We start from the raw sequence: 12,314 nt of genomic DNA on the forward strand, positions 1-12,314 counted from the left end.
TTTATATTACTTAGTTACAATGTTTCTAAAAAGTATATTCAAATTTCTAAGTATAATGCGCCAAGGTTGTGAAGCTTTTATATATTTAAAAGCTTCAGCAAATGGACAACAGTTAGAAATAACAAAAATTGATGAAACTCATAACCATGAGATTTCAAAAATATTGTACAGCCATCTTCCCAATCAGAGGAAGATCACACCGGAAAATAAGACCATAGTTTTAAAGTTGATGGATATGAAGGCGAACAAAAGCTAATACAGGAAAAAATCATGAAAGAAAGCGGTAAAATAGTTACACTAAAGGATATATCCAACATGCGTACCACAGCTGGTAAGAAAGATAATAATTTAGTTAAGTGCTTTTGATATTTCTAGTTTATTTTTTTAGGAAATAATTATTCAAAAAACAATTTAACTTAAGTTGTAACTAAATTAAAAGGAAAATTTAACTGTACCGTTGAGTTATCAATAGATGAGGGCAATAATTTGAACGGTATTTTTATCCAAGATAGGGTTATGGTAGAATCATTCAGCTCATTTCCAGAGATATATATTATATAATATAATATTAATGGTTTATAAAAATACTTTTTTTTTTACAGGTAGTTTTTGCAGATGCTACGTACAAACTACCTAATCTAAGGCTTCCCGTTTATATATTAATGACTGAGGACGGTAACGGGCAATGTGAAATTGCAGCGATTGGATTATTGGTGAATGAAGAAGAGGCAACTTTGTGTTGGTTTTTTGAAACATTCAAAAAGAACAGCCCAATATCAATTAAAACTCGCGTATATGTGATTGACAAAGATATGAAAGAAAGGAATGTAATAAGGCAAGTATTTCCTAATTCAGCATTAACCATATGCTTATTTCATACTTTACGCACATTTAATCGGGAATTAACGTGTGAAAAAAGAAATATAACCCCCTAAGAAAGGGATGATGTTAAACAAGTTTTTCAAGAGTTAACATACTGCAAATCTGAAGAAGAGTGTGATATATTATATAGTCGCCTCCAAACTATAGCACCTGAAACTATAATTAATTATTATTATAAAAATTGGCACAGTATAAGAAAGGAATGGGTTATGGGCATGACGTTTAATACCGGTAATTTCATGAATAAGACCAATGATTGGAAAGTTTTAATGATAAACTAAAATCCGTAATATCTACGTTTTCCACACTGGAAGAATTTGTAGAAAAACTTTTTATTGTTTTGAGCTGTGCGCGACTGTAACGGGATAGAAACGCAGTGAAATTGATTCAAAGGCAACCTACTAAAATAAATGAAATTCCAAAGCTACGGCAATATCATAGTTTTTTAACAACATATGCATACAATTTCTTAAAAAAACAATTTTAATGTGCTGCTGGAACCAATGGTCTAAGCAACACAACAGAGGTTACATGTAGTTGTCTCTTTTATAAATCTACGAGATTACCATGCAAACATATATTTCACACTAGACAACTTAAGTGACTTAAGTTTATGTGATACTAGATGGACCAGAGATTACTACTATAAAAATCAAAGATTTTTTAAAAATGTTGAGATTGTTCCCTCTGATAGCTACAGAGAAAGAAAAAAAAAGTCCCATCTACTCATGAAAAGTTCCGGAAAGCATCCCCAATAGGAGCGAAGATCGCTGAACTAATTTCATCAACATCAAATGTACATTTCTATAAAAAAAATTGACCAGCTTGAATTTATTTATAATAATTAGTTGAAAGGGCATGAAGTATCAGTTCAATTGTTAGGTAATTATGCAATGTTATTTGATATATATTCATAAATAAATTGTGTTAAAAATATAAATTACTGTATAGATGTAGATAATGTTATTGATGTTGTTGAACATAAACCTATAATTATGAAGAATGATATTACGGATGCTGTGGAAACTGTAGACTAAGAAAATTATAACAGTCAGGGTAATTATCCTATAACAGTAAACAAAACATAAATTTAAAATTTGTCTAGGTATTAAATCAATAATACTACCTGGTAAAGTCAGAACATGTTGTCGGCTAAAAGGCGCAATTTTGACAACAATCAGGCCTTCCTAAAAGGCTTAGAACTGGAAGAACACTGGTTCAAAAAACAGAAACTAGAAACTAAAAAAATGGAAATAGGGATATAGCTACGGCAGTATCATAGTTTTTTAACAACATATGCATACAATTTCTTAAAAAAACAATTTTAATGTGCTGCTTGAACCAATGGTCTAAGCAACACAACAGAGGTTACATGTAGTTGTCTCTTTTACGGTGCTCTAATATAAAACCGGTGGCCCGGTGTTCTAGACACAGCGTAATACAAATTTTGATCTTTTATCGGAAGTTAACAATAAGTCATACATTTTGTGCACAATAGTTGATTGCGATAATGGATAGGTAGGTATCAATTATTTTGTAGCTCCCGATTTCTGAATCACTGGGACAACAGCTTTATTAATATAAAATTTACCAATATTGTAATAGAAAAAAAAACAATGCATTAGATAATGTCAAGTTGATTGCCCTATCAATTTCACTTAACTTTCCAAAATCGCTTTGAATATTAAAAATGATACAGTTATTTTTTTTGTCCATTTAAATAACACAAACTTACCAATCGCGCCTCGTGTATCATATTTGCTTCTTAACAAAACTTGCCACGGTTGCCTTGAATACTACATACTAATCTAATGATGTTATGGTGTCTCCCCTTTTTATATTTATATATAATTTTAAAAAATAATAATTAATTTTAATATTATTTGTTCATAATCTAATAATAAATACCTAAGTAAAAATTGAAAAATGAATACAATATAATTACAACACATATATTTTATTTATAAATTAATATAATTTAGGATTCTTCTGTTTCGATAATTATTATAACTTTATTTCCATGATATGAGTATATCATATTATAATATATTATGCGTTTTTATTATGGGTGATAGAAAAAAAAAAATTATATATAACCAAATTTTCAAAAAATTATAATAAAATAATTCATTGATTTTTGTTAATTTTGTGATTTTCAGAAAAATATGGAATTCGACAAAATTTCAGACAACCATGACATTTAAACTAATTTGCCAAGTAATTCTTTGAGCACATATACTTCCACCTTGTAGCAATTGTGGCACCATATTTTTAGAACAACCAATACAACGCCCTATTGACTTAGATTCTTCTAATTTGTGAAAATTTTCAGTTGGAATTTCTGTATTTTTTCTTAATGCATTTTCAATCAAGAGTACAGATCGCACCCTGAACGCTTCAACAATAATAAATTAAATAAACAAAAGAAGACCGACAACGGTAAAAAACCTAAGAATGATGCAGTAAATAAAACCAAGAATGTAAAGACGCAATCGCACGCATAGTCAAACACAAGTGCACGTGATAATAACGGACCCACAACTAGGTAGCAATAGTTTTTGGGGCCATTATGCTCACCTATACGTACACCATTACCACGCCGATGACTCGTTAAATATCGAAAGCTACATCAGCACTTAATAACAATGCTGCCACAGTACATTTCGGTCAGTGGCTGGATGACAATATCAGTAATTCTTTGCAATTATTATCGCTATTGTCGTCTCATTCATGTCATCAAAAAATTATGGCGTGTCGATGGCGGCCGCCGTAGTAGTCTTGATATAGTGATGCCGAGCATGTCGGTATCATTCTACGTGATGACATCACTGTTCGGCTTGCTTTTTTACCGGTTACACACGGCGGTCGACAGATACATAACAGTTGTTGCGGCGATTGTTACATACTTATATTTTTCAACCGACACAAAATTAGATCACATTCATAATGTGAAATCGAACACAACAATGATGGTGAATACGCCACAAAAAAGGCTTAAATGGTTTAGCTACTACGGAACTTTCATTGCTTTCTAATTTTCACTGCTTGTGGCTACAAAAAAAAAAAAAAATATTTTGACACGGCTACGGCGGTAGGTGCTTGTTGTGCCGGTCGGGATAAATGAATAACACGAATTTTACTATTTGTACGATGTATTTTTATAGGTAATAAACAACGGTACACACTACACAATAGCTAGTTGTCAAATGTTACTATATCAGGTGTTGACGACTTAAAAGAGAGTTATACAATTATTATGCTTTACGCGGTCTTACGACAAGAAAACGTTGTCATGAAGACGGTTCACGCGAGATAGCGAGACGGACGGCGGCCGGTACTCGTCCGGACCGACTTAGTCTTCCCGTCCCGCCCGAGCCTTTCCGACGTGATGAGAGAGTTGACAGTGTCGCATTGTCGTAACCATGTTTTAAGATAATATACAGGTTGGCTATCGGCGGCCCATCACCCGGACAGATTGTATTACGGTTCAGTAGTTCATTTTTTCACCACAAGCGTACAGCGCTTGTAGTAATCAGGACCATATTTTACTATTGGTATGTCCTATCCTACGTAATATTAATATAATTTATAATCACAAATTTAATATAGGTAAGTAGTAAATAAATATATTTATTTAGGTATTAATATGTCAATATATATTATTAAGGGATCATAAAAAACCAAAATAAAAAACGTTATATAAAATGTAAATCTATATCTAACTTCTTTATGTCATTACACACCGAATGAAAAATACAAATTTCCAAAATGTTCAGGTATTGATATTTTTAACTCAAAAACACAATTTTTGGAAAAATTGAGCGTTTTTAAATTTAACATAAAAAGTAAGTACAATAGATCAATTCTAATTTTACCAAAACATTAAGCATACAAATACTAACAATACACAAAAAAAATTCAATTTTTTGGTATTATTAATTCAAAAACATGATTTTTTGAAAATTCGAGTATTTTGAAGTTTTTTGAACATAATTTCCATTAAAAGTTTGAGCAACTTTTTTTTAAAGTGCCATTACAAAAAGCATACAAAAACACACATTTTGCAAAAAAAAATTTCAAAAAATCGCTTGGGAGCCAAAGTAGAATTGTTCCTCTAATTCTAATAAAAATTTGACATTTTCAGTTTTTACCATTGACTTTAAGTCCTAGTAGGTAGTATACTAAATAAAACTATACAAATATTGGTTTTAACTAGCCCAGTTTTGATTTCTTGTTTGTAGAATATATACCTATTGATGATCATGTTAAACTTCTTTAAACCTAAGATAAAAAGGTAGTATATAATAAATATGTAATAGGTTCATTCAAAGTTTCATGAATTGTTAGTATGTTTCATAACTGCCATAACTGCATCTGCAACAAGCCAACTCTACAATAGTAAATTTAAAATGAACTACTAGGTAAAATAATAAAATTGTCAATTTTTATTAAAAAATACTATTTATAATAAAAGCTTTAAGTAAACCTTAACCTACAACTTTGTGGTCATAAGAATAAAAAGTAATAAATATAAGTAAATATATTATAATATATTTATTTTATTATTTACAATTTCAATTGATTTAAGAATAGGCCCCCCCTGGTACAAAGTACTAAATAACATACTAATTTAATAAAATAGATTAACTGTTTTTAAACTGAGTTAAGTTAATATTTTTCTCCATATTAACTTTTAACTTATCGAGTTAAATTTATAACTTGTTAAACTTTTAACTTATCAATCTTGTATCATCTTAACTTGAGTTAATTATTTTCATTAACTTGCCCACCTTTGCCTACGAGTATACAACGTATCGTGTAGTGTTGCTAATTTGTATTGTATCTATATCTACAATACAATATTTGAATGTCATGGACATTCCTATATATTTTAAAATAGCAAGTGTCCAAATTGTGATCATGAGTTCATTACAGATATTTTATCTGTATCTGTATATTACAGTGATGAAGCTGAAGTTTTTAGTTGGGGAGACAATGAATAAAATGACACTAATACGCTTGGATTCCTCCCTTTTTATTTTACCTATTTGATAATACATTTTTTTTCGTATGAGTAATTAATAATTCCATCGTTCAAAATGACATAATTAAATCATCAGCCACGAGGACAAACTACAATGTAAAAACAACAATATTAAGAAACACATAGGTACCTATCGGCCATCAGTGATAGCGATTTACAGGGGGCAATTACACGACGCGATGGCGATGTCGATAATTGAAGAAATCCGAATAGCGAAGATAGTAAATCCCACTTACATTAAAATCCCCCCTGTACTCGCGCGCCCATAATATAATATTTGGAAGACCCGCATGGCCGTATCGCGCGCATATAATCTATTTTAATAATTCTTATAGACTATAACTGTACAACGAAAAACTAATTTTAACAAATATTAAAACATATATAAATTTATGCCTTATATAAATGACGGTAAAATTTGTAAATATTTTATAAAACAAAATTATTTGTCCTGTGTTCTTATTTCTTAGTGGGTAGACGTTGTCTCATTGTCTCCTATGACGCTTCGTCACTGGTATATTACTAAATTATATAGGACATCGGTTAAGCCATGGTCGTAACCCATTAATCGACGTAACCCGTGGTGGCGGTTGATAAGGTGCAGACCGGTCGCTACGGTGCTTGTACTTTGTAATACAAAGTTTGTACCGGCGACCGTTTTACGAAACCCATAATTTTTGTTGATGTTCTCTGGCTTACAATAGAGCATATGCTTTTATTGATATTATAATTTTAAAGTGAGTTATGAATATTTTAAAGTTGTATTATTTTACATAGCTATAACTCATTTTAAAATGGTAATATCAATAAAAGCATGTGACATTTTCTAGATAATATTCTTACCTTTAAATTTTATAATAGGTAAATTTATTCTAATATTAAAGCTAACATCACAAAATGTGTTCTGCTGAACGTAAATTTGCTATGATCTACATTAATAAGACAGACAACACATGCGGGTATAACGTCCTCCTAAGATAATATTTTAAATTTTAATCATAATACGGGATTACAACTGACTAGAGATTCATGATAGTAAAGTTCGTAATCATTAATTTCAAAATTAGAACTCAATTTCAAACTATTTAGATGGCCGAGTCTCGAGTGAGTCGAGTGTGGAGTGTATTGTTTATCTATCTAGGGATGAGTGGATGATGAGTTAGACGAATCCTTATTTAAGGACTGGTTATTAAAAATTGAAGATAATTTCACTAAGTGTAGATTTAAAATCAAAAACCATAAAGAGGACCCCAAAGCGTTTTCAACATTTCGATCAATGACTACTTTTGTACAGCAGACCTCATTAGACAGCAGCTGCAGAAGGTGCTCTAGCATTATTTATCGCAGTCAATTGCTCATTTTTATCTTGTGACCCTTCGGAATATTATGCAAGAAACAATTCCAGGAATCAGAAGCAAGAAAAAACATCAGAATGCATCGTATAAAGTGTACAACTGTAATATGTAATGTCTTATTACCACATTTTTAAGCCACTCTAAGAGCAAGCATTGAGGAACAACTATTTAGCCTATTAATCGATGAGTCAACGGACATCAGTGTATTAAAGTTTTAAGCATAAAAATGATCTATTTTGACTTAAAAGTGGGTAAGATTGTTTCTACTTACTTGGCTTTAGTTGAGATGGAAGCATGTGATGCAGATGCTATTGAAAAAAAAGAATAGATATAACGAAGATGGTGGGTGTGGGAAGTGATAATGCGTCAGTGATGGTGGGCATCAACAAAGGCGTTTACACAAAACTTAAAGAGAAAGTTCGTTCTCTAATCCAGTGTTTCCCAACTGGTGTTCCGCGGAACCTAAGGGTTCCGTGAGAAACTTGAGAAAATATATATTAATTAATAATAATTTTAATTTGAATTATGATTTGAACATAGAAAAGCTACAAAAATTATACAGGGGTTCCATAAAACGTTCAAGCTTGAGCAAAGGTTCCGCGAGTAAAAGAAGTTGGGAAACACTGCTCTAATCCATATTCCGTGTGTATTTCATTCCTTGCAACTAGCAGTTTCAGCAGCAGCAAGTACAACATTACCCAGGAACATTGATTATTTAAACAAAGAAAGATATAATTAGTTATAACACAGATTATATGAAAATCCAAAGTAAAAGAAATGGAAAAATAATAAGTAATCAAGTGAAAAAAAATAATAACAGTAAATAGTACACATAGTGGTGTCAGACAGATAAATAATTAAATCTCAGATTAATTAAATAATTATAATAATTTTCTATACATTTCCCTTTTTATTCTATTTTAATTATTTTTCTTCCCTTTTTCCCTTCATGGGATTTTAGAGATCAATTTTCCTTCAAAATGGGAAATTTCTCTCCATATGACATCATTGCATACAACACTTTTTTGCGCTCGCTCACAACGTTGCCAGTCTTCTCGCTACGTCCGACTGACGCGACGCCGAAACGCTCCATAGTAACCTCCATATACTGTATCGCTACCCATTTTCTTTGTCTATGCTACCCGTGATGTGTCGGGCGACGGTCCAGTGATAGTAAATTGCTAATTGTTTTTAAACATCTGCTAATGCTATTGATATTTTAAAATAACAGTGGTAAATAACATCTATTTTTTAACAACAGCTGATAATTTAATGTGTATTATTCATTTTAACTTTAATATTTTATTAGCACCTAATATTTAATTTTTATAGCAAATAACAGTAACAGTGTAGTGTGTATAAATCATTCTTTTCATTAGCTGTTCAGGCCTTATCGGCGGGCGATACGGTTTTTTTAGTTGGCGTTTAATTTGCATCGTTATTCGTTTACAAGTATTACCAATTATCTTGTATATTGTTTAAACCATGAAGTGTTGGATATGAAATGGTTAATAATTGTGAACTTGAAAATAATGTGAACATAAATTAGCAATAATATTAACGGCTTTATTTAATAACGATTGTATGTAAATTTGTACTAGGTATACATGCTACGTACTCTGATATCCCAAACATAATAAGGTTATTGCGATGTAGGCATAAGTATTATGATAACGATTACTAATATATTACAATAATAAAATACGCAATAAGGATACTACGACGTAGAAATAAAACATCTCATCAAATAATGAGAGGAGGGTGGCTACCGTATCGAGGTGGTATCGCATTAGACCTAAAAACAATAAATAATAAAAGCCGCTTTAATTTTAAGCCTCAGAACTGGGAGACGCATTTTGCGATGCATTAACCTAATTTAACCGTAGGCTTATAATTATGTTCATAATTATATTTTTACTCATACTTCAAGTTCTGGGAAACTCGGACGCAGTAATTGCGGCTGACCAACCGCGCGTGGGCGGATCGCCAACGGACATCAGATTAGGATTTATCGTCGCGCGTGTATCCTTAAATGCGTAATAACGTGAGAACAAATAACGCACTTGGAATAGGCCAGAAGGGATTTGGGTAGCAGGTCGGGGGATACCGACTATATAAGGGAGTAGTGGCGTATTTAGAAATGTCTTATGGGGGGGGGGAGGCACAAATAAAAAGTTCAAATTAGCGTATATGAGATGTAGTTATAAAATATCTCATATTTTTCATCACTCATAACAAAATAATCAAAATACACGTGTTTGATAAAAACATAAAATTTTATTAGAAAAATGTATAATTAAAAATATAAAAGCAATATTATTTAAAGTAATTTGTGTAGTTATAATAACTGAAGGCGTCTAGGGTGTTTGTTTGCATATATATCAACTACTTCTTCAGGGTTTATAATTATTTCTGGATGTATATTAAGCAATGCTAATCCATTCAATTGATTTTCTACTATAGTTGATCTTAAGTAGGTTTTGATTCTCTCAAGGGAAGAAAATGACCTTTCGGATGTGCATGTCGTCACAGGAATAGTTGCAAATATTATTAAAAGTCTTTTGATGTTTGGATAAAAATCCATGAGAAGTAAAAATATTGTTTCCAATGCAGTAGATGGAAGCTCATCTTCTGATTTTTCTTTCCATATTACATCTCAGGTTTTCAATTCTCCTTCTAATTCATTGAAAGCACTTGGTAAATCAGTCGTAAACAATAATGCTGCATCTAACATTTTTGAAACTTCAATACTGTTACAATACTTAGGTAAGAAGCCTTTTAAGTTTAAAATATTAGTATTTTTTGTTTCAAATCTGTATTTAATTTCACTTAACAATGAATCTAAGTATGGATAATAAACAGAAATTCTATAATAACTCTCGGGTGTGTTTGATTCTGAAGAAATATTTAAGCGGTTACGTTGTTTATTTGCTATTCTTGATATGTTAACTTCAATGTTAAATTTATTAGCCATATCTTCAGATTTTTTAAAAATATCTTTTAAGTCATTTTCATTACGTTGATTTGTCAAAACAGTTAAAGCAGATAGTATTAAAAATTGTGCCTCTGATATATCAAAAGTTGGAGACTGGAGTTTTCTTGATAATGGTAGTGTACAACTTATAGTATTTATTATAATTTGTAATGTCAATAAAAAATCAAATCTTAATATTGAGTTATATAATCCATTAACTTTTGTCAAAATTTATTCCAAAAATGATACAATAGCAGGAAGTATTTGGTTATTCGTATAAAAGCTTCATGATGTTCAACCCATCTAGTTGTACATAGCTTTATTAATATATCTGAATTAAGATTTGGACAGTGTTTTATATTTTCACGGTACGCCAACTATGCCCATAATATGTGAAAATTAAGAAAGCGTAAAGAGACTAATATTCTCAATAATAAAAAAAAGTACAAAATACGGTGAATGGGAGGGGCACGGGCCCCATGGGCCCCCCTTAAATACGCTCCTGTAAGGGGACCCTGGAGAGGACTCTGGTTATAGACGTAATTTACCAGAGTTCTATCTATACAAAAATTAGTACAATAAGCAAATTTGATATCTTATAATGGTTGGTGACAGAAGATTAACATTTATGGGCAGGCACTCAGCAGTACCACCCGACCGGGTACACTTTAAATATTATTATAATTTATTTTTTTTTATTTTATTTATTTTAGTAGGTCTCTAGGCCACTGTCTTATGAGTCTTCTGCGGACATTACCAGGAAGTGAATTGGAGGATAGTTGTTTTATTAATGGCTTACTATGAGAGTTTAAGTTGTTGTGAAATTTAGAGTAATATAATTTTGCTAATTGATTGAGTGTAGACATTTTTAGGTCTCTATGAAGATTATTGTTTGTGAAGTACCAAGGGGAGGATGTTTTTACTTGTAGGCAGATGGATTGGAAGGCCTGAAGCGTTATGATATTGGATGGCTTTGCAGTGCCCCATAACTGAATACCGTATGTCCAAACTGGTCGGATTATTGATTTATAAATGATAAGTTCATTGGGTAGGGAAAGTTTGGATTTTAAGAGTGGTCTAAGGATATGAAGTCTTGACTTAACAGTTTTACGTTTATGTTTAATGTGTGGGCTCCAGGTTAGTCGTTTATCTAGGATTAGACCAAGTTATTTTATATCGTTTGCCGTTGGAATTATTAAATTATTTAGTGTAACAGGTGGAGCATCGAGATTTCTTAATGTGAAGGTTACTTGGACAGATTTGGTTTCGTTTATTTTGATTTTCCACCTGTTTGCCCATAGGCCGATCATATTTAATTGGTTTTGGATCATTTCACTGGCTGTAACGTGGTTTTTGTGGGAGGCAGTTATTAGCGTGTCGTCAGCGTATGTACCTAGAGAGGTATAGAAGGTCTTGGGTATGTCATGAGTGAAAATTGAGTAAAGGAATGGTGCGATGTCGCTTCATTGTGAGACTCCAGCTGTAATAGTGTGACGGGTTGAGTAGGTGGTGTTTAGGCGGACAGTAAAAGAATGATTTGACAGGTATGATTTAATTAAAAGAAAATAAGGGGTAAGAACTTTTTAAGTATATACAATTGTAATGATAGAGAAAAAATGGTAATAAGTTAGTTGGGGACTATTATATTATATCTCTAAATCATTACTTGTTGAAATCGTTGTTCACGTTCAAGATGTAATATGAGGTGATCGATTTATTTCTTAAAATAATTAAGTACACATTTTTTTCTTTGAATCACTATAATAATTTAATTTAATTTTTAATACACGAATTTGAATTAATTACAGACGTTTATAACTGAATTATTATTACGTATTATTGTATGAACGATCTGCGTAGTCTCTTACACTCGCCTTTGACCGTCCGTACAAAAAGACAATAATAACGCGTCTGCCCTTGAACATGAAACTGGAATCCTTATATAATATAATATTGTCTGTGTGTGTGTGTACATGTTTTTGTAATATCATATCATTAATGGCTAACAATTTTTATAATTATTTTATTGAATATTTAAAATGTAAAAAAGATATGATGC

The 12,314-nt window shown here is 31.4% G+C and overlaps 1 pseudogene; it reads left to right on the forward strand.

The window, feature by feature from the left end:
- The first annotated feature begins 55 nt into the window (after positions 1–55).
- LOC113557782 lies at positions 56–2,164 on the forward strand (annotated as a pseudogene).
- The last annotated feature ends 10,150 nt before the right edge of the window (positions 2,165–12,314 follow it).

The sequence above is a fragment of the Rhopalosiphum maidis genome, chromosome 3, assembly GCF_003676215.2.
Source record: "Rhopalosiphum maidis isolate BTI-1 chromosome 3, ASM367621v3, whole genome shotgun sequence".
Lineage (NCBI taxonomy): Eukaryota > Metazoa > Arthropoda > Insecta > Hemiptera > Aphididae > Rhopalosiphum > Rhopalosiphum maidis.